The 24,678-nt window shown below is 30.6% G+C and overlaps 1 protein-coding gene across 1 annotated transcript in view; it reads right to left on the bottom strand.

Annotated features, from left to right (window-relative positions):
* LOC119601027 (muscle calcium channel subunit alpha-1-like) overlaps positions 1–24,678 on the bottom strand; it is a 188,395-nt gene that overhangs the window by 114,404 nt on the left and 49,313 nt on the right.

Here is a 24,678-nt window from a genome sequence, read left to right as displayed (position 1 = left end):
TAATGAACGTTTAAGTAATTTATTGAAGGGGACCTTCAATGGGAGGTAGGGTTAATTATGAACCGATCAACATAAAATTTGGTATTGAAGTCTTGGATCATAAAAGACTTACTTATGTCAAATTTCATAGTTATACTAGAATTTTTAAGCCAGTAATGAGCGTTAAAGTCATTTTCAGAAGGGACCTTCAATGGGAGGTAGGGTTTATTACGAACCGATCCGTTTGATAGGGAGATTTTGGATTATATTGAACTTATGTGTGTTGAATTTCATCAAAATACTCGTATTTTGAGCGTTTTGAGGAACATTTCAATCCTCTACCTCGTTCCGTTCGGACTCTATCGAGCTTTCAACAGACAGGCGGACGGACAGACATGGCTAGATCGTCTTAGAATTTAATAAGGACCCAGAATATATATACTTTTGTGGGTCTATGACCAATATTTCGATGTGTTACAAACGGAATGACAAAATCAAAAAATTTTTTATACCCCCCATCTTTTTTGATAGCGGGTATAAAAAATTTATGTTTACCTAATTTAAATTATTTATTATTTTTATACCCTATACCACTTTAGTGGGAAGGGTATATTGAGTTTGTGCTGATGTTTGTAACATACAAAAATATTCCACCTAAACAACCTTAAAATATACCAATCGGCTTAGAATCGTTTTCAGAGTCGATTAAGCTATGTCCGTCCGTCTGGCTGGCTGTCCATTAGGGATATAGCTATTGACATTCGTTACAAATATGCAAGTTGGCATATCATAGTCGAATAGAGTATTAAGAACTATGAGAAACTACATTATTATTTTTTCGCGGTTGGTTTTTATAATCAGTTTTTTGAAGGCTCCATATGTCTTCGAAATCCAAATCTTAGAAAATTAATTTAAATATGCTTTTAAGTGTTTAGTTGTTTAAAACCCGTAAAATCGGTCCATAAGAATCGGAGATATGGTCAAAACATATATGATCAACAAATAATTTTTTATGGACTTTTTAATTTAGGGATGTAAAATAGTATACTTGCAAAAAATCAAAAAGTTCGGAGATATAGGCAATGCTGAGTCGCGATGTGACTAAAATATACTTCTAGGTAGAAATGCCCATATATAAATATTTTAATCTTAAAATTAAAAAAATAAAAAATTAAAAAAAAAATTGGTTTATATTTGAAATTGGGGTTGGTGCGTGATGTTTTTGATTTCAAATGACCTAAAAAAATTATTTTCAATAATTATACAACATTGACCATCTCGTGGTGGTATGCCAAAAATTTCGCCAAATTAGTTATATCCCTACTGTCCATGTGCGCAAGGTACTGGTCGCAATTTTCAAGATAATTGGATGAAATTTGGCACACACTACGAAGCCTATTGAAAATGGTTAATATCGGTCCATTATTTCACCTAGCACTCCTTCAGAAAATTACTTGAATGTCCAAAATTAACTTATAAACACAAATATCGCGATGAAATTCAGCACAAATAAATATTATATAAATATATTCACACAACTTTATCGGGCTTGGTCCATATTTGTCCCTAGCCCCCATATAAAGCCTCTTTCAGTCGGTCACGCCCGACTATACTTTCTTACTTCTTTATTTTGTTATATACATTAATACATATGTAAATATATCCTTGAAGGTTGATAAGGAATCCTCACTAGGAGGTTTGAAACAAAAAATTAAATATGTATATTACTTATTTATCTCATTATAAGTGATTCGAAAAGATTTCTTTTGCTTTTTTTAGATTATTTGAAAAAGGAAATTTTTGAGGTATGCGTATCCTTGCTTTGAATTGAACTAAATTTGGAGGATGTATTAAACATAATAAAACTAATGTCTGTACTTTTTTCTTACTTGTTTTCTCCCAGATATGGCAATTTATAATTTCAAGAAGGACACGAATCATTGAAGATTTATTGACCAAATTTTAAATGTTCTTATATTTCGTCAAAAAACACGTGTGACAAATTTCGTTATTTTACGACAACTCCTTCTATTTTTGGCCACTCGTTATATGAAATCACGACATTGTGTACTGTGGACCATTCTACGAGATGGCGGTCAAAAAAAAATCCATAGTTTTTAATGGGATGGGAACTTTAAAAACCGATTTTTCCGGTCGGCGAGACTTTAGGCTTCAATTATTGCCATAACACTTAAAAATCGATCCGTTAGAAAAAAGGGATGGAGGGTTAATGTTAGTTGTAGTTTAGTATAAAATGAAGTATTTATTATAATATGTTATTTTTTTCGTTCTTGGTGAAAATTTCATGAAAATCGGTCCACCGGTTAGCTGTTTATAGACTACTAACTATACCCAGTGTTCTTTGCTACCTTAAAAGCAATAAAAAAGGATTTTGAAGATTCTAACTACAATAGTTTTCCAGATATACAATTTGCTACATATGGAAGATGCCACACAAATTATTGCAAGTTCTCCAATTTTTCCGAACCTTAATTACGATTTTAATGTAATACCACGATGATATTCTGTATAACTAACTTTAATGTAGACCTTATCCCTTTGACAAAATTTATAAGGATAGGACTATATTAACCGCCTGCCCCCGTATAACCACTCTTTTAGAAAATCCTTTTTTTCAACAAATTGTAAAAATATTTCTGAATTAAGGTAAAAATTAAATTAAATACATTATTATTAACAAGTTAGAGTGCTATATTCGGCTATGTCTAATCTTAAATACTCTCCACAAGCAATCTACTTTTTATTAAAACCCATTTAAGAGCTCTTCACACTTTACGTACGACAAGTCTAATGAAAAAGTAAAATGAAATTCCATCCGTATGACAAAAAAGAGAATAAAAGTCGTATGATTTATATTTTTTGTGTTTACACGATTGGTATAAAACAATAACAAAGTAAGATGGAAACAGTTGTTTCATTTTTTGTATGTGTTTCGATGAAAATACATCCCTGATCTAATGCGACTTGCCTGTTTTTTGAATAATTTCAAAAAATGAAGAGAGCCATACGACTGTCAAATTTTCCATACGTATTCTCTCTCAATGCGTGATGATTTCGTTACATATTGCGTTTAGACGATCCCATCCGTTCTCTTCCACACAAAATTTTGACAGATCATATTACTTGTGTGCTCGTGTGAAGGGAGCTTTAACTACATTTCTAGTTTTTAGATAAATCGGCATAAATTTTGTTTTCGTAGTGAGGGTACTACCATTAAGTAATTTCTTTATGTATGTATATATTGAACTTATTTTGATTAGATTGAAAAAATTTATTTTAAGTGATTTTCGGATATGGAATTTTTAAACGATGTTGTTGGCGATGTATTGGAGCTACGACCTATAATGGATCAATTGGAAAACATTTTAGCATACATGCTCATTTCGAATTTTATCCGGATATAATCATTTAAAAATTATGTGGTATTAAGAATTTTCAGAATTGAACCTTATATGGTTAGTTAATGAAATATGTGCGTTTAAGTGATTTTACCGATACAAATCTACGTTGGTATTACGATTTTTGTTTATGTTGTACATAAATAAAATTGTGTATTGATACCGATATATTTGACGAAGTTATAAACGATAAATCAAATTCCGGAAATATTTACCTTTGTATTGGGGCTATGGAAAATTTTAGATCGATTGTTTTGATTTTCAACATTATTGATCCCTGGGTAAAAAATAAAGTCTGACAAAATCTTTTGTAGTTTCTGAGAAAACGGCTTAAGAATTACGAAAAAAAGTATTTTTTTTTTCAAGGTAGTCTGAAATTTTTACTCATAATTAACATAATCACTGGTGAAGGATATCATATGGTCGGCCATGCCCGACTATAAATTCTTACTTGTTTATTCATACATATGTATCATAGATGGGCACTTTGCAGTACCAGTAAAATTGCAGTAAAAATAAGTTTTTACTGTTTACTGAAAAAATTTTCAGTATTCAGTAAAGTTTTACTGATTACTGAAAAACAATTCAGTATTTACTGGTTACTGAAAAAATTTTCAGTATTCTGTAAATTTTACTGATTACTGCAAAAATTGCAATAAATTTACTGATTTACTGATTACTGAAAATGTGTTTACAGTATTCCGTACAATCTAATAATTTACTGAAAATTCTATTTTCAACATATTTTTGAATATAATACATATTTATCATCGCAAGTGGCTATAGTGCGATAAATTTTACTTTTTGGGATCGTAAATCTTTTCAGAAGACAAGAACTTAGCTATGTACAAATTTATATAATAGCCTAAGTCTTATATTATTTTGTCGGCCAATAAAAAGTTGTTGGAAGCATTTATATATTTTATAATATTAGATTATTAATAGAAAAAAGAGTAAAAGAGATCAATATGATAATAGTTGTATGAAAATTTTAGTTAAATATAATATTTCTTTACTAATAATGCATTTTGGTTGAAAATTTTACTGATTACTGAAAAATATTTCAGTATTCAGTAAGATTTGCATTACCAGTATTTTTTACTGTTTACTGAAATTTTTTTCAGTATTCAGTAAAATTTTACTGAATATTGTTATTTTTTTTTCAGTAATCAGTAAAAATTTACTGAATACTGAAAATTTTTTCAGTAACCAGTAAAGATATACTGAATACTGAAATTTTTTTCAGTAACCAGTAAAAATTTACTGATTACTGAAATGTGTAATGCAGTAAAATTATACTGCAGTGTATGATATGTATGTACATATATTTTGCACAAAATATCTGACTTTTGGTCAGAAAAACCGATCTGGTGTTCAGCACAGTGTTGGACTTGTTTGTTCTCTTTGTTCCCTAGGACTCGGTTTATTAACTACCGGGTTTTTGGAAAATTTTGACCCTTTAAAAAAAATTAAAAGGCTTACTTAAAAGTGAAAGCTAGAAAGTCATATATTTTTACAACATTTATCTTACTTTAAAATCGTTTAAAACGAAAAACTTGTAATTAATTAAAAATATACTACCAAATGTTAAATGACATCCGAAAAAGCGAAATTAATCAAATTTTTTCAATGCTGAAGATATATTAAATAATATATTATATTAAATAATATTAACATTAATAAAGGTGGTATTAGACGACATATATTTTACATATGTACTGTCAATTTTTTTAACCATATGTAATTCCGAATGTATGTCAAAATTGTTGTTTTACATACGATTCATAATTTTTGCTATCACACCTGCCTGTGTTTTCCCGTATGTCATAACCTATAATGTAATCAAAGCTGTCTTTTTAATGTGTAAAAATTGTTAAAATTATAAATTAGTTTATTAAAAATGAAAAAATACTTACTTTTTCATGTTCTTTTTTCATTTTCTTTAATTTACTTTTTTCAAAAAATTTTATTTCAAAGCAAAACGGCTATTTTGTTTATGTTTGCCATACGAAAATAGAGCACGCTCTAATCGAAAAAATTACATATGTATTTCCACATGTATTTTACATATGCAATGTTTCATATGTATCAGACGATATGTGCAACTTTTACAGATGGAAATTTTATTATATAAAAAAGTTTTATTGGAAATGTATTTGTCAAAGTTTATGAGGATTGGTGCATGATTGACTCTATTCCTCATAAAAAGTCCCCTCAGAAAATGACTTTAAAGCTCATAATGTACTGCAATATAGCAACAAAATTCAACATAATCAAGTTTTAAAGGAACTAAAATATCTCTGTCAGATTTTATGAGAATTGGTCCATATTGACCATACGTCTCATATAAGATCCCGTACAGAAAATTACATTAACACTCATAACTGTCTTCATAATACCAGTTTAGCGACGAAATTTAACATAGTTTCACTTCAGAAAACGAATTTGTTATTTTAATGTCCAAATGTAAACATGAAACAAATAAAAATAATTTTGTTTACTTTTTTCTTAATTTGGTTATTTTTTATTCGAATTTTGGTTAGAAAAAAAATTTTGTTGTGGCTACAATGGTTGAGACATGTTGTCAGTGATTATAGAAGAGAGAAATCATAACTTAGTTGTATAACAAATGTACAAACAGTGTTGGCTAACATGATTTGACAAAGATAACATAAAAATTATTGCCCAAGTTATTGCAGTGTACTAAAAAAAATTCTATTTAGCTGGACAAATTAAATTTTAGCTTGAAACTGGACAAGCATCAAAAAAGCTGGACAATCTAGCCAAGTCCAGCCAGGCTGGCCCAAAAAAAGAGAAATTCTCAAAAATGTTTGAGTTCGTTATTACGTAAATCATTTGATCAATGGACATACTCTAGAACATTGTAATGTTTAATTTTATTAACATTTTCATTAGATATTCTAAATACATCGATTGATTTTCTTTAAAATTATAGAAAAATGATAAAATGTATTAAAATTAGTACAAAAATCCTATTTTAAAAAATTCATCAAATTTAGAGCTGAAATCGTCAACAGGCCATTTTTGACAGTGAAAATCGTCAAAATGACTATAAATCGTCAAGTCTGGCAACAGTAGCCATAATAATTTAATTCGCTTGAAAATTACGATCTTAGTTTATTTTTGACTTATGCAGGACAAAATTAAGAACAGCTAATTTTGTACATTTTGAACCTTTTATTTTTACATACAAATTTATTTTTTCATTTCGTTGTAGACCCAAAAAGTATACACATTACTTGTCTATAGTAGATTAATTCTATTTAGGCCGCAAATTTGGACCAAAATTAACACAAGAAATCCTAAAAGGACCTCCTCTGAAAATCAATTTGATGCCCATATTAATACATTAGAATCAGCTATTTAATGAAATTCATTTTTAAAATCGAATCGATTTTAATCTACAAAAATAATACAAAAATTGTGTATTATTCAATTTCTGCGGCTTTTCATACAAATTACCATATGTTTTTTCTCTTAAATTGTTCGAATTCCATAACATACCGGAATTTGTATTTTATTTCGGAACAGTCAAATATAAAATTTATTTTTTAAATAATATCTAGAATGTTTTGCATTTCAAGCTTTCTAAAATTCTGAGTGATAGAGGTAAAGGTAAATTTCATTGTTCTGAATGTAGATAACATTTTTCAAAGAAAAGGTTCATTTATGATCTAAATTGATATTCGAAGAATTGATCGTGATATTTATTTTTATTTAGGAAGTATGTAGTTACCAAATTTCTGAAATTATGATATTCTAAAAGTTTTTATTTAAAAATTGGAATTAATTGGATTGCTTTAATTTAAATTTATCTTCTGTCGATTAATTTCCACAAGATTAAACAATTTTCTTCACAAACATGAAGATTTAAGATTTTCATGTATAAAATAATTAAATTTATGTAATCACAAAATCCCAGGATTGTAATTTTCAAAATCCCGAATCTCAGTCCCGTTTGACATCCCTAACTTACACCCTACACCACTATAGTGGCAAGGGTGTTTGTGCAGATGTTTGTAACACCCAAAAATATTGGTCCTATACCCACCTTAAAGTAGAAAAATAGTCAATTTTCTTGCCTCCTTCCACATGAATTAAATACAAAAATTCATATACATATTTGGCAATATTATATTATGGAGAACTTGTAACAGTTGGCGAGGCAACACCCATATGAATTAAACACAAAAGATGTATATGGAAACCATTGAAGCTGGAATCTTTAGAAATCGTAAAGTGGGTTTTAGTTATATTGTTTTTAGGGCAGCAAAGCGAAATGGGTATAGCTAGTATAAGCATAAATAGCACTAACGATTTTTCGTTATTTTTAACCTTGCCGCCATTCCCAAATGTCTTGAATGTCCACAAAAAGTTGTTTCAGAATCATTTTGATTCGATTAAGCTATGTCCGTCTGTGTGTCCTTGTAAACCTTGTGCGCACGCTCCAGGCCGCAATTTTAAAGATAATTTAATAAAATTTGGCAGATATTCTTCTATAGATCCAATGATGAAGGCTGTTGAAAATGTCTGAAATTACTTCACCTAGCCCCCCATCGTATATGGCTTTTGAGCTCATAATTATGTTAAATATATGTACTTGTATCTCGCCAAAAAAAGGCTTGTATGGCTTCTTTTTTTAGTAAATTAGCTTTCCGTCAATAAATTTAATTAATATGTTGGATCCAAGGTAAAATTTAACATAAGCGCTTTATTACTGAAAATAAATTATATTTAATATTCGTATTTGGTTGTTTTTGATTTAGTTTTTTTCTTAATAATTCAAAAAGGGTACATTCTACCCATATGAAACTTACAATACATATTTTTCAAGGTTTGTAACCGTAATCGTTAAGCTATCGTTACCGTTAAAATAACCCTACAGAAAATTTCTTTAACGGTCATTTTTGACTTAAAAATACCACAATGAGCAAACTATTGGACATTACTTTTTGGACTGTAACAAGACTAAACACATACGAGTGAAAGTAGAAAAACTATATAAGCAGTATTCAATTTTCTTTTTAAAGGTCTTTAAGGATATATTTTTATACTCTACACCACTTTAGTGGGGAGGGTATATTGGGTTTGTGCTGATGTTTGTAACGCACAATAATATTGGTCCTATACCCACCTTAAAGTATACCAGTCGGCTTAGAATCATGTTCTGAGTTGATTTAGATATGTCCGTCCCTCTGTCAGTCCATGTAAACCTTGTTATCAAACTACAGGTCGCAATTTTGAAGATAATTCAATGAAATTTGGTACATGATCTTCTGTTGTCACAGGGGCCCCTACAAAAAGCCCTCTTCAAAATTTGACTTAAATGTCCACAATTTTATTCCACAATAAATGGCTAAGTATATCTGAGACAAGGTACAATTCAACTGAAATGCTCCATTATGAAAACGAAATCACATTTTATTTTTGTAACAGGTGTAGGGTATTATATGGTCGCCCTCGCCCGACTATAATTTCTTACTTGTTTTTTATTCAATTATTTATATCCAAGTGTTCATAGGCGTCAAATTAAGTAGGATGGTCTCTGAAAATGGCAATATAATTTTAAAATTTTATCCTTCCATATAATGGATGAAATTGTTAATATTTTTTATTTATAAGGAAAGAAAAAATTTACATTGTTATTTTCGTCCCGATAAACAGAAACAAATAATCAATTTAATAATGCAATCCTTTATATAAAATATGTATTGAAAATTCTTAGAAGTTTGAAGGAATAATATATTGAAAGGTCATAATTTACAATCTTTCAACTTGGAAAATGAAACAATTGTTCAATTCACAATCGATGTTGTAGCGTTGTATGTCAGTAGCTGCTAAAATAGTCATAACAATGTTGTTGGTATTTTCTATGCAAAAGCTCTATACAACTCCTACGAAAATTTTTCATATGTTTTTCGAATGTTGTAAGAAAGTTTAGTGTTGCCAATTGTTTATTTCAATATATAAACAAAAAATTCAAATTCGATTTTAGCATAAAAAACGATAATGTGGTAACACTGAAAACAAAAAAACAAACAGCTGTTTACCAAAACAAAAAAACTAAAATTTTATTAAAAACAGTGGGCCATAATCATAGTCATCAAACCAAAAACAAACGTTGTATGAATTATGTTATTTTTTTATAAATTATGGAAAAAGTGTTGAAAAATAATTGAAGAGATGTGTACAATTGAGTACAATGAAAATTATTTTGGTTTTATCGACTATTTGTGTGAAGAAAGAAAGCCTAAGTTGCATGTATAAGGAACGGTTTGCCCATTTGATCTGGACGCTGATGAGTGTTTTTTGCGATATAGGTTTGATAAAATAGCAACGCACTTTTTAATAAGTTTATTTTTCTTTATGGGTAGCCCCTCAAAGTTGATCACCTCCGGTATTAAATTTAAAAAAAAAATCACTAAAATTCCATTTATGATCTGAATGAGCTAAAATTTAAAATATAACTATCCTTGAGAAGGTCTAAAATACCCTTACATGTGTGGGTTATCTCTTATGCTTTAAGAGAAATTTAGGTTAAAATTTGTTTTATTCTTAAATTTGTCCCATCTATTTTTAGTTTTTTAGATGTGGCGGGCCCACGGAGGGTCGTAAAAATGTTTAAAAATATCTGTCTAGATTTCTGACAAAATTCTAAATAAAATCAAATACACTTCTCAACAATTATCTTGCCCTATAAAAAGTTAGACGCATGTAAAATTGGCCGTACTTTTTAGGGGTTTCCCAAAAAAGTCACAGTATTCTTTCTTTTATTCAAACAAATTTTATTCGGGACTATATACAAATTTTATATGATCCGTAAAGAAAGCTTAATGGATCCCATATTTTTATAGCCACATATGTTCCGAAAAATAGAGCCACCTCCTCTTTCGAAGTTTCTTTTTACTTAAAATTCCTCCAATGAAGAATTGAGTTGGAAAAACTAACTGAAATTTTGTATTGATCAGTTATGTTAGTTAGTTTTTCCAACTCTATTCTTTGTAGGAGAGATTTTAAGTGGAGAGAAACTTTGAACGTGATGGTGGCTCTATTTCATCGAACATCACTGTATATATGCACAAAGTATTTCTACTATAACACGGTAAATAACGTCACAGTGGGCACTTTTATCAAAAAACATATTTTTTGGAAAAAAATTTTTCCGCTTTAGGAATTTCGGTATTTTTATACCCTTCACCTTCGTGAGAAGGGTATATATAAGTTTGTCATTCCGTTTGTAATTTCTATAATATAATTTTCCGACCCCATAAAGTATATATATTCTGGATCCTTATAGGTAGCGGAGTTGATTAAGCTATGTCCGCTATTTAAAATCAGCAAAATCGGTCCATAAATACCGGAGATATGAGCAAAAATCCGAGACAACCTCTGAAAATTTCATAAAAAATACTATTTTTTTCATGCTTTGATATAAGCAACAACAACACTGCTTATTCATTGAGTATTCGTTTCATATGTTTGGATGGCTGTGTGTTTCATTGCCTTGTGTATATTGTTTCTTGGTGCATTCAGTTTCGTATGTTTGGATGTCTGTTGGTTTCATTGCGTTGAGTATTTGTTTTTCCTTTTTTTATGAGTTTTTCGTTTCGTATGTTTCATTGCCTTGTGTATATTGTTTTTGTTTTTGGTGTATTCAGTTTCGTATGTTTGGATGTCTGTTGGTTTCATTGCGTTGTGTATTTTGTTTTTGTTTTTTTGTGTATTTCGTTTCGTATGTTTGGATGTCTGTTGGTTTTATTGCCTTGTGTATTTTGTTTTTGTGTGTGTTTATTTCGTTTAGCGTTGTTGTTGTTCGTTTTGCTATAGCCATAATAATGATATAAACGTGAAAATAAAATAAATTTAAATTTTATAGAATTGAATTTTTTTAAATACACTGTGGTGAAGGGTATATAACAGACGTCGGCGCTAGTATTGTTCTGACAACGACGATTTTCGGAAAATTACATGTACATAACACGATCGCAGACGAACTTCTAAACAAGAGCATTAAAAATACAAATATTTTATTTAGTTGCTTGACAGCATTCAACAAAGCAGGCTGATGTCGCTTTGTTAAGGAAATTGCAAACACAACATGAAACAAGTAAGAAGTCTATATTCGCCTTTGCCGAATCTTACATACCCTTCACCATAATGTGTTTAAAAAATATTAATTTTATAAAATGTCAATTTATTTCATCTTCCCGACCCTGTCATAACTTAAACAAAACAAGAGAAACAACAACAATACTAAACGAAATAAAAAACAGAAAAAAACAAAATACACAACGTAATGAAACCACAGCCATTCAAACATTAGAAACAACCCAGTAAACAATTTTTTCAGACATGTCTGATGTCAGAAATTTTCTGAAATAATTCTTATACTTTATCAGAATTTTTAACGAATTTCTAAATTTTCTTTTAGACATTTTACAGAATAATCGGCAAACTGTTTGTTAGTCTTTTCTGCACATTTTCTGAAGTATTAAACGATTAACATCAGACTTGTCTGCATATTGTCGAAAGGGAATTTCAGTGTTACGACAATTATGAGACTAATCTGCACATTGGCGGAGGACAATTTGTTTTTTATTCCTATATTATTTTTTAGACATAAAGGAGAATAGTCTGTACATTTTCTGAAGTAAAATATAAAATGGCTTAAGAATTATATCCGATAAATCTGCACATAATCTGAAGAGAGTTGTTTTTGTAACTTCGTCAGACAATTAAGCGAATAATATACATTTCCTTTAGATATTTAACAGAATAGTCTGCACATTTTCTGATATTTTTATCTCGGTCATTTTGTTCCCATTTTCAGTGCTTTTGTAAGAAAACTTTGCGACAACTCTGCAGATTATCTGAAGGAAATTTTGTTTTTAATAAAAATCATGCACAAACTTGTTTATATTTTGAAATTCGTCATCTGTACTTTAAAAGGGAATTTATGTTTCTTTTCTTTTATTTTCTCAGTTGGTCTTTGTAAATCAAGTAAACAACATCTGCATATGTGATAATTATTGTTTAGATTTCATTAAACTTTGTTAATATACAAAAATTAGCAAAAAATTACATAATTTTTTATGGTTTCATTTTATAATTTCAAATAGATGTACATATGTAATGAACGCTATTTTCGTATATAATATGTAAATAGTAAACCATACTATTTTATTAATTTTAAAATTAATCTATAAGTTTCTATTATTTTTTTATGTACCTTTAAGAAATCATGAATAATGGAAGCTTATAAATTATTATTAAAATTAATAAAATTAAACCATAATAAATTATATATATGAAAATAGTTTTCATCAGACGTTGATCAGAATAGTCAGCCCATTTTCTTATACTTGATCAGACTTTTGTACGAACTGTCGGACATTTCATCAGACATTTATACGACATCTATCGGAAATTTTATCAGACATCTATCAGACTTTCTTATATTTAATTAGACTTTCGTACGAGATGTCGAAAGAATGTCAGACATGGTATCAGACATTTGTCCGAGTTCAAAAAGATTTGTCGAAAATTCCTACAGAATTTCCCCAGGAAGTTACATCAGATTTCGTACCGAATTCTGACCGACAACTCTGCACATTTTTCCGAATTTCCTCAGACAAAGAGTTCCGAATTCCGAGCAACCTTTCATACGATTTTCGTAACGAATTCTGACGGAATTCGGATACGAAATCGGCATCTTGTGCAGACTGTCGGTACGAGTTCGTTACGAATTCGGCAAAAATTGTTTAGTGGGAATATACACAAAAAACAAAAACAAAATATACAAGGCGATGAAGCCACAGCCATCCAAACATATGAAACGAAATACATACACAAAAAAAACAAAAACAAAACACACATCGCAATGAAACCAACCTTTTATACAATAAGCAGTGTTGTTGTTGCTTTTTTGATGAAATTTTCAGAGGTTGTCTCGGATTTTTGCTCATATCTCCGTTATTTTTGGACCGATTTTGCTGATTTTCAATAGGAAACTTCTCGAAAGTATGTCCAACAGAATTATTGAAGATATCTAGGGTATTCAGAAAATTGATTTCAACAAACACACAGACAGACAGACGGACAGACAGATAGACGGACATAGCTTAATCGACTCCGCTATCTATAAGGACCCGGAATATATATACTTTATAGGGTCGGAAAATTATATTGTAGAAATTACAAACGGAATGACAAACTTATACATACCCTTCTCACGAAGGTGAAGGGTATAAAAACAATAACAACTTGCAAAAACAAGAGCATAATTTACAAAAACAACGTATACCCTAAATAATTTTCAACAATGAAAGTAAATAAGTTCATCTTGTTTCATTCTTTTCTTGTACATTTTAATTTGAAATGTTGTTTCTATGTGAAGAAATTATCATTCTTATGTACATTGATTGCATTTTGTTTATAAATATTTGCATTTTACACTAATGCAATTTAATCTTCAAAATTAAAAATAAGCAAATATTTTTTTCAGTGCAACTTCATTAAAGAAATGCCAATATTGTGTGTGTAGTGGTGATTTTTTTATCTGCCTCTCTATACGCCGGTATATGGTATATAAGATTCGGCACAGCCGAATATAGCACTCTTACTTGTTTTTTTAGTAATTTGTTTCATATGTTTGGATGGCTGTGTGTTTCATTGTCTTGTGTATATTGTTTTTGTTTCTTGGTGTATTCAGTTTCCTATGTTTGCATGTCTGTTGGTTTCATTGCGTTGTGTATTTTGTTTTATGTGTGTTTATTTCGTTTAGCGTTGTTGTTGTTCGTTTTGCTATTGCTATAATAATGATATAGTCGGGAAAATGAAATAAATTTAAATTTTATAAAATTGATATTTTTTAAATACACTGTGGTGCAGGTTATATAAAATTCGGCATAGCACTCTTACTTGTTTTTGATACATTTTTGCAATTAATTATAAATTTCTTTGATATTTGACTAATTTGAAGCCGGCAAATATATTTTGCATTAGTATAACACTAATTAATACAATTTACATGATATCAAATTACTTAAATAAAAAACAAATAAAAGAAAAATAACGATGTTTTTAATTTAGTTGAGCCATACATCACATGCATCTTGATTTGTGCTGTTACTGTGTGCAACAATATCTGGGATATTTTCCATATCTTCCATTGCTATATATTTTATATCTTTTTTGTTGTTAGGAGATCTGGTTGTAGCCAATGCTTAAGTATGTTGATTATTGGAGATATATTTGGAGATATATTTGATTTTCTTTGTTATACCCTACACCACTTTAGTGGAAAGGGTATATTGGGTTTGTGCTGATGTTTGTAACGCACAATAATATTGGCCCTATACCCACCTTAAAGTATACCAGTCGGCTTAGAATCATTTTCTGAGTCGATTTAGCTATGTCCGTCCGTCTGTCCGTCCGTCCATGTAAACTTTCTAATCAAACTACAGGTCGCAATTTTGAAGATAATTCAATGCAATTTGGTACATGATCTTCTATTACCCCAGGGACGAAGCCTATTGAGAAGTCTATATACGATCGGTCCATTATTTCACCCAGCCCCCATACAACTGAACCCCTGAATAAGACTTGTAAACCTTGTAATCAAACTACAGGTCGCAATTTTGAAGATAATTCAATGAAATTTAACACACGATCTTTTATGGTACCAGAGACGAAGTCTATTGAAAATGGTTAACATCGGTCCATTATCTCACCTAGCCCCCATACAACTGTACCCTCGAATAGGGCTTGTAAACCTTGTAATCAAACTACAGGTCGCAATTTTGAAGACAATTCAATGAAATTTGGCACACGATCTTCTATGGTACCGGAGACGAAGCCTGTTGAAAATGGTTAACATCGGTCCATTATATTACCTAGCCCCCATACAACTGAACCTTTAAGTTCATAATTATGTTTAATATACTCGTATCTCGACAAAAAGCTGCAAAACCAAGTTCTATACTAGCCTTGATGACCCTCATGATTTTTTTAATTATAGGCTCTCATTTGACCATAGCCCCTCTTCAAAGCCCCCTTCAAAATTCGACTTAAATGTCCACAATTTTATTCAACAATAAATGGCTTAAGTATATCTGAGGCAAGGTACAATTCAACTTAAATGCTTTATTATGAAAACTAAATCACATTTTTTTGTAACAGGTGTAGGGTATTATATGGTCGGCCTCGCCCGACTATAATTTCTTACTGGGTTTTCGCTGTTTTGGTATGGGCATGTGAGTTTGCTCAATTCATTGATGTAAGAGTTTTTTTCCTTTTAAGTAATATTTGGTTGTAACATTCCATAATAACGAGAAGGATGTTGTTGTTCTATTGTATTGACTGAACATGGTTTGACTTGTGATAAAACTTTCGTGGCTTTTGGTATTTTTATTTTAGATAATGATAATAACATTTCATATATATCTATAGAACTAAAGATGAGTTTTACGTGTGGGCTTAGGAAATATCCTTAATGTCTGATTAAATGTTCATACTTGGTTATTTTTGATTATATTATGTTAATTGTTCTGAATGTTTGTTACTGAATTGCGGGAATATTTTGTTAAAGTAGCCTTATTGTTTTGATTACTACAAATCGTCTTTTAGGATGTTTGATATCATGTAGTTGCTGTTAAAGTCTCTTTTTTTCCTTCATATGTTTTCTGCATTGTTAGTTTTTGACATTTCAGTTGATTACTATTCTTTCAGTGTGGTTACTTTGAGACTTTCTGGACTGTATTATAACTGTGAATACATAAATTGTTTGGTGATTTGTTGTTATTGGCTTATTAACGACTGATCGCCGTGTTGTACTTGGGCATATGGATTGAACATCCAATAATATCTTGTTTGAAATTTAATTTGCGGATAGTGAATTTGGGTTTGAGGTTAGTTTTTTCCAGCTGTGAATGATTAATTTCTCTTGAGGAATTGTTTTTTTTTTTTTTTTTTTGAGATTATTGTTGAACCTACTTTTAATATCAGTGTTGAGTGTCGGAGTTGTTGGGGATGTTTTATCTTCTCGTGGCATTACTTATCATTTTGGATAATTCTTCCTTTATATTTTTTCTCACCGAATAAAACTTTTAAGCCCCCTTCACACGAGCACACAAGTATGTAATAGGATCTGTCAAAATTTTGTGTAGAAGAGAATGGATGAGATCTTATAAACGTAATATGTAATGAAATCATCACACATTGATGGAAAATTTGACAGTCGTATGGCTCTCTTCATTTTTGAAATGATTCAAAAAACAATCAAGTCGCATTAGATCAGGGATTTATTTTTATGTAAACACATACAAAAAAAGTGAAACCGCTGTTTCCATCTTTCTTTGTTATTGTTTTATACCAATCGTGTAAACACAAAAAATAAAAATCATACTACTTTTATTCTCTTTTTTGTCATACGGTGGAATTTTATTTTACTTTTTCATTAGAAGGCCCCTTAACTGATAGACACTAATGAAATAATTCGTACAAAGGTATTTCTATAAGTATCATATTTTTTGGGTTGTAAGGAGTATGTTACTTTTTTTTAACTTGCTTAATTATTTCTGTACACATATACACCTCTAAATATTTCTGGAACTGGTTGATTTTGTTTTTCTCTGATAAACTTTAAAACTTTAAATTACTTTAAATTAAAAATGGAATTGAAAGAATTTAAGTTCTGGCTATGTATTTTATTTGTAGTATAACACAAATTTTTATATGTTTTTTGATTTTAATTTATTACTTTACTATTATGTAGATCATAATTTTTAATATTAAGAATTAATTTTTTTATGTAAACTTTTTATAAGGTGAAATTTTTAACCGATCATGGCCTATATAGGCTAGGTTATTGGTATAAAGAAATTGAACTTAAATTACATTAAAATATTCAGTAAAACAATATAAAAAGATAACAAAATTAAATTCATTATAATTAAATATTAATCTAAAGATTAAAACATATTTATTCCATTGTATCGTTTGAAAATTCTGCGCTGAAAGCCAATTCTTTACGATTTTTGCCGTATGCTTCGGAACCCCATCCTGTTGTAGTATAACCTCTGACTCTGGATATGCACATTCTTCTACAAAATCTTGAATATTGGATTGAACATGCTCAAATAATTCTCTTTTTTCATCTATCAAGTGAAACAGGCCCACACCATCAGACTACCACCCCCATGTTTCAGCGTTTCCTTTACTTGGTGCTTTTTTAAGCTTTCATAAGAGCGGTGCCAGTAATATTCCTTGTTATCAGACTGAAAACAATTAGTCTTCATTTGATCGGACCATATAACCCTTTTCCAGTAATTATTTTCTGTCATTTTGACCATTTGGTTTTCCAATAAACTTTAAATCAAATATCAACACTTTTTTAATATTTTCTTGATTTTATTAGGTTTTATACCCACCATCACAAAATATGGGGGTATATTGTTTTTATACCCACCATCAAAAAAGATGGGGGGTATATTGATTTTGTCATTCCGTTTGTAACACATCGAAATATTGGTCATAGACCCATAAAAGTATATATATTCCGGGTCCTTATTAAATTCTAAGACGATCTAGCCATGTCCGTCCGTCTGTCCGTCCGTCCGTCCGTCTGTCTGTTGAAATCACGATAGGGACCACACGAGAGGAGCTAAGCGGTTGAAATTTTGCATAAATATTCTCTATTGTTAAGGTTTCTTTGGTATTGAAAATGGGCAATATCGGTCCACTTTTTCGGATAGCCCCCATACAAGTGGACCTCCAAAAAACAGCTTTAACGGGCATAACTGTTTTATAAGTAGGAGTATAGCGATGAAATTCGACATAAATAAGTTTAATGTGAGCCAAAATCTTTCTACAAAATTTTTTGAGGATCGGCCCATAAATGATCCTACGCCCCATATAAGCTCCCCTTCTGAAAATTACTTTAACACTCATTACTGGTCCCAAAATGCAAGTATAGCGATGAAATTCAGTATAAGTATCTTTCTTACGAAGCAAAATCTCTCTACCAATTTTTTTAGGATCGGCCGATAAATGACCCTACCCCCTATATGAGGTCCCCTTTAGAAAATGACTTTAACACTCATTACTGGCCCTAAAATGCAAGTATAGCGATGAAATTCGACATAAATAAGTTCCATGTGAGCCAAAATTTTTCTACCAAATTTTTTGAGGATCGGTCCATAATTGACCCTACCCCCCATATAAGGTCCCCTTTAGAAAATTACTTTAACACTCATTACTGGTCCAAAAATGCGAGTATAGCGATGAAATTCGGTATAAGTAAGTTTCTTACGAACCAAAATCGCTCAACGAATTTTTTTTAAGATCGGCTCATAAATGACCCTATCCCCCATATAAGGTCCCCTTCTAAAAATGACTTTAACGCTCATTACTGGCTAAAAAATATGAATATAGCAATACAATTTTACACAATTAAGTTCCTCGCGAGCCAAAATCTTTTTAATAACTTTTATGTGGATAGGTCCATAATTTGCCCTACTCCCCCTATTGGGTCCACTTCAGAAAATAGCTTAAACGCTCATTACTGTCTTAAAATTACGAGTAAAGCGATGAAATGCTACACACGTAAGTTTCTTTCGAGCCAAAACTTCTGTACCAATTTTTTTGGATAGGCCCATAAATGACCCTTCCCCCATATAAGGCCCCCCTCTGCAAATAACTACAATGCTCATTACTGGCTTAAAAATATGAATGTGACGAAAATTGACGCACATAAGTTTAATGCGTGCCAAAATCTCTCCACCAAATTTAGGGATGATCGGTCCATAATTTACCCTACCGCCCATATAAGGTCCCCTTCAGAAAATTACTTAAACGATCATTACTGGCTTAAAAATATGAGTTATGAAATACGGTTATGAATGTGTTGATGGTGTTGGGAATGTGTTGGTAATACACAAAAGGTTCCCTTCAGAAGAGAGTTTTGGTTAATAACTACAAGTGTTCCTTATTTAAAATACGAGTATAGCGCTGAAATTTTGCATAAACAAGTTCTATACATAATCTATGTACAAAATTTTATGAGTATCGGTTCATAATTGACGCTCACGGTTGAAGAATTGAAATAAAATATTTGTTTTTTTTTTAAATTAATATTTTGTTAGTTCAAAAGAGCTCGGGCCATAATTGACTTAAGCCATATTCCAAATATCACGCTGATGTTTATAGGGGAGCATTCCTTTTACGGCATACTGTTTGATGGTGGGTATATGAGATTCGGCACAGCCGAATATAACAGTCTTACTTGTTTTTTTAATGATATTGTTCTGAATGTATGTAGATAACATTTTCCAAAGAAAAGGTTCATTTATGATCTAAATTGATATTCAACTCAGAATCACTTTCTGAGTATGCCGTCGTTTGACCCCAGCCCCCATACGAACCCCCCTTTAAAAAATATCTTAAACGTCTAAAAATTTACTTATAACCATGAGTATCGCGATGCGATTCAGCATAACTAACCTTTATATAAAATTACATCCCTCTTCCCAATTTTTTGAGGATCGGCCATATTTGACCCTAGCTCCCATATAAAGCCTCTTCTACACAGAAAAAAGTTTCAGCATAAATATTATGAACTGCTTTCATTGACTAAAGTTAATAATATTTAAGAATAAGTTCCTAAATTGTATGAATTTTTTCATTTTTATATTTTTAAACATAATCTAGAAGCCTTGACTTAAAATATTAAAAATTTTCTTTATATTTTTCTGTTTGTTAAAAAATGTTTGAAATTTTCTTTAGAAAATTTTTTATTTCTTTATGATTTTTAGATTGAAAACAATGAAATATGCGCGTAACATGCAGCATTTTCTGAAGAATGGATGTTTAGCTATATGCTGGTTTTTTTATTTCATATTTTGTTTTCCAGCATTTTTATATATTTATCATAAAAATACGCTAATATGTGATTATTTTCTAAAAAATGGAAGATATTAATAGGTAACGGTTATTTATTTATTGCATTTTTGATGAAAATCAAAGAAAATGAACAAAAAAACAAAAAAATCTTTCATGTACAAATTCATACATTTTATGAACTTTTAATATTCTGAATGAAAATGGTTTGGGAAAAAAAGTCATGTTCGATTCATTCAATTTATTTCAAAATTCATTCCAAATATGAATTATTTTTTTCTGTGTAGAAATTTAGTTTTTCATCAATAAATTGCTTAAATACATCGGAATTAAAGTAAAATTCAACAAATTTTTATGAAAAGTAAATAATTTTTAAAATATACCCATGGATCAGGGTATCATATAGTCGGCCATGTCCGACTATAATTTCCCATTTGCTTTTATTTAGGAAGTATGTATGTATGTATGTAGTTACCAAATTTCTGGAACTATGATATTCTAAAAGTTTTTATTTAATTTAAATATATCTTCTGTCGATTAATTTCCAAAAGATTAAACAATTTTCTTCACAAACATGAAGATTTAAGATTTTCATGTATAAAATAATAAAATTTATGTAATCCCGAAATCCCGGGATATTTCGGGATCCCGAATCCCGGGATTTGTAAAAGCCAGTCCCGTTTGGCATCCCTAGCAATTATGTGTTCCTTTGTATATTTTTCCGTAAAAAATGTTTTTGCAAAAAATCATTAAAGAGGGGGAATGGAAGAAGAAAGAGGAGATACGTGATTTTTGTTAATAAATCTACTGGACTCAAATTTTCAACATCGATTTCTGAAATGATACAAAATTTATTATACAAAATACATAAATTTGTATACTTTAATGTAGAAAGAGGGTATGGGTAGTATTTTTGGTGCTGTGTTGGTACATTTTATAAATATTGCTCAAATTCAATGAAATTTTATTTATCCTATATATGTATATATAAAGCAGACTGTTTGTTTGTTTATGTGTTTGTTTGTTACGTTTTCACGCAAAACTACTCAACCGATTTACATGAAATTTGGAACGCTAATAGGTCTAACCCCAAAAGGAACAATAGGCTATATAAGATTTTGATCGTATACCATGCCCCTTTTTACGCCAACTTTTTGTAAAACTATTATTACACCAATTTTGTAATCACAATATGTAAAAACTACTAAACCGATAACCCGAAATTTTCCAAGGTATAAGCTTGGAAAGAAGTATAGGCTATATATAAAAGATTGAGCCGATGCCGCGCCCCTTTCTACGCCCACTTTTTATAAAACTATCATAACCTATATCTTATCCCATAATTTTATGAAAGAGAAAGTCTGTTTGTTACGCTTTCACGGACAAACTACTGAATCGATTTACATGAAATTTAGAACTCTAATACACTAATACCCCGGTTTGCGTCGCCTCGTTCTGCGTCTGCTTCGAAGTTGCGTCTTTTTAAAATTTCTATGATTCCGAAGTTGCGTCGTTTTTGTTTCAGTTTGCGTCACATGTTTTGAAGTTGCGTCGTTAGTGCTTCGATTTGCGTCGTTAATATGAAAATGTTTGTAGAAAGCTAAAACAGAAAAAGGGGATTTCCCGTTTAAATCTAGTGCAAATTCGAAGTTGTGTCCTTTTAAAATTTCTGTGACTTCAAAGTTGCGTCGTTTATGTTTCAGTTTGCGTCGTTAATATGAAAATGTTTGTACAAAGCTCAAACAGAAAAAGGGGATTTCCCGTTTAAGTCTAATGTTAATACATACATAGATATGTATTTATGTTGTCTGATGGTAGCAAGTTGTAGGTCGTTAGTAGTTACAAATTACATTTGCTGAAGTGAAGTTGATCTAAATATTTTGCAGCAATGAGTCAAAAAAGAAAGCAATTATGCTTAGAACAAAAGCTTGACATTTTAAAACAGGAGAAATGGCTGTTGATATTGGAAGAAACCTTGGACTAGCCCCTTCTACAATAAAATACATTTGTTCCAGAGACGCTGATAAAATTAAAAAATTTGCTGAAACCGCATCATCGTTACAACATAAACAGGTTACCAAAATGAGAAGTTCGTTAATGGAAAAAATGGAGTCACTTCTTAACATTTGGATAGAAGATCAAAATCAGCGAAGAATGACATTAAGTTAAATGGTAATTCAAAAGAAAGCACTAACTTTATTTGAAGATCTGAAAGAAGATTATCCATTATCAAGTGCCGAAAGTGCGGAAGAATTTGATGCAAGCAGAGGTTGGTTTGACCATTTTAAAATCCGTGGAAATTTGCATAGCATTGCATTAAAAGGAGTCTGCTAGTGCTGTTACTTCAGCTGCAGAAAAGTTCAAACTTGAATTAAAAGCAATTATTGAAGAAGGTGGGTATTTTGCACAATAAGTTTTAAACGCTGATGAAACGGGACTTTTTTGGAAATGTTTGCCAGGAAGAACGTACATTTCTAAATCCGAAAAATCTTCGCCAGGTTATAAATCTAGCAAAGATAGACTTACACTTCTTTTGGGAGGAAATGCAGCGGGAGATTTTAAATTTAAGCCATTTTTAATTTACCACTCTGAAAAGCCGAGAGCTTTTAAAAATGTTAAAAAGAGCGAGCTTTCTGTTCATTGGCGTGCAAATAAAAAAGCATGGATGACTGCATCCTTATTTAGAGATTGGATGAACAATTGTGCAGCTCCCGAGCTAAAGGCTTATTGTTCTTCAAAAAATATTGAGTTTAAAATGCTCTTGTTAGTTGACAATGCACCAGGTCATCCTGTTTTTTCAGACGATTATTCGGAAAATATTAATGTTATTTTTATGCCCCTAAATACAACATCTGTGATACAACCAATGGATCAAGGTGTTATATCCAACTTCAAGTCATACTATCTGCGTCGAACATTTCATCAACTTCTAAAAGCAACTGACGGAGATAATATGCCATCCATGAAAGAGTTTTGGAAGAATTACAATATCCGGATGGCTATTGAAAATATAAACCTATCTTGGAAAGAAGTAAAAGAATCGTGCCTGAACGGAACTTGGCATCAATTATGGCACGAATGTGATCTCAAAGATATGGAAGATATTAATGATGTTCCACACACATGTAAAGAACTTGCAGAATCAGCTAGAAATGCAAATTTTTATGGAATGGAAGAACAAGATATTAATGATCTCCTATTATACGACCCAGAGTTAAATTGTAACCAAAGTTTGACTACTATTCAACGTAACAATACGCTGGACAATCAAATACTTCCGCTTCAGGTCGAAGCAGAAGAAAAAAAAGCTTACTGCTGCTAAAATTTCTGAAGCGATGCAGCTGATATCACAAGCAATGGACGTTTTTGAAAACAATGATCCGGACGAAGACCGCAGTTTAAAAGTGTCTAGAAATGTGACCGAAGTTATAAATTGTTATAAAGAAATTTATTTGAAAAAAAAAGCGTTACAATCCAACAATCGTTAGACAAGTACATAACAAAATCAGCAAGATTGACATATCACCCAGTTGATTTGGTCGATTTAGATGACTAAAGTTAAAAAAATACGATAAGACTTTTGATTTTATTCTAAGAATTCCTTATTTTTAATTTTAATATTTTTGTTATGTTTTTTTTTGCGTTACTCCAATGAATTGTTATATTTTTACAATAATAAAAACCATTTTAAAAAAATATTTTTTATTGAAAAATCTATTTTTTCAGCTAAAATTATGAATTTCGGAACCAATTAAATGAAAATCAATACAAATGCATGGAAAATCGTGCTTCGGTTTGCGTCGAGTTTCTTCAGGCCCTATTAGCGACGCAAACCGGGGTATTAGTGTAGTTCTATTCTAAAGTGGAGTAAGAGGCTACATAAAATCATGATTTGACGTCAAAATTATTCTTATGCTCACTTTTTTCTATATAATTGTTATACAAAATTTTCATTCGAGACTTACAGAAAACTACTGAACCCATTTACATGAAATTTGGTATACCAATAGGTCTGATCTCATGATCTGGATCGGACGCCACGCCCCTCTTTACAGCAACTTTTTCTAAAACAATTATTAAACCAAATTTACGTTCATGCACACAAAAAACTCCTAATCCGATTTTCATGAAATCTGTTATAATGAATGTTGTGGAATGAACAGTACGACACATTACATGATCAAAACCTATAATGTATAATAATAAATATATTTGAGACTCTTTTTTACTCTTTTACTACATAACTAATAAACTTATTTACATAAAATTTGGCATTTAGGAGGTCTAACCTCAGAAGTTAAAAAAACTCTATACGATATCGATTGGATGCTACGTACATTTTTATGTTCACTTTTTGAATAAC

The sequence above is a fragment of the Lucilia sericata genome, unplaced genomic scaffold (assembly GCF_015586225.1).
Source record: "Lucilia sericata isolate MDLA Ls3-8-SP2 unplaced genomic scaffold, ASM1558622v1 Contig000136F_arrow, whole genome shotgun sequence".
Lineage (NCBI taxonomy): Eukaryota > Metazoa > Arthropoda > Insecta > Diptera > Calliphoridae > Lucilia > Lucilia sericata.
This window is presented reverse-complemented; position numbering and strand designations above follow the sequence as displayed.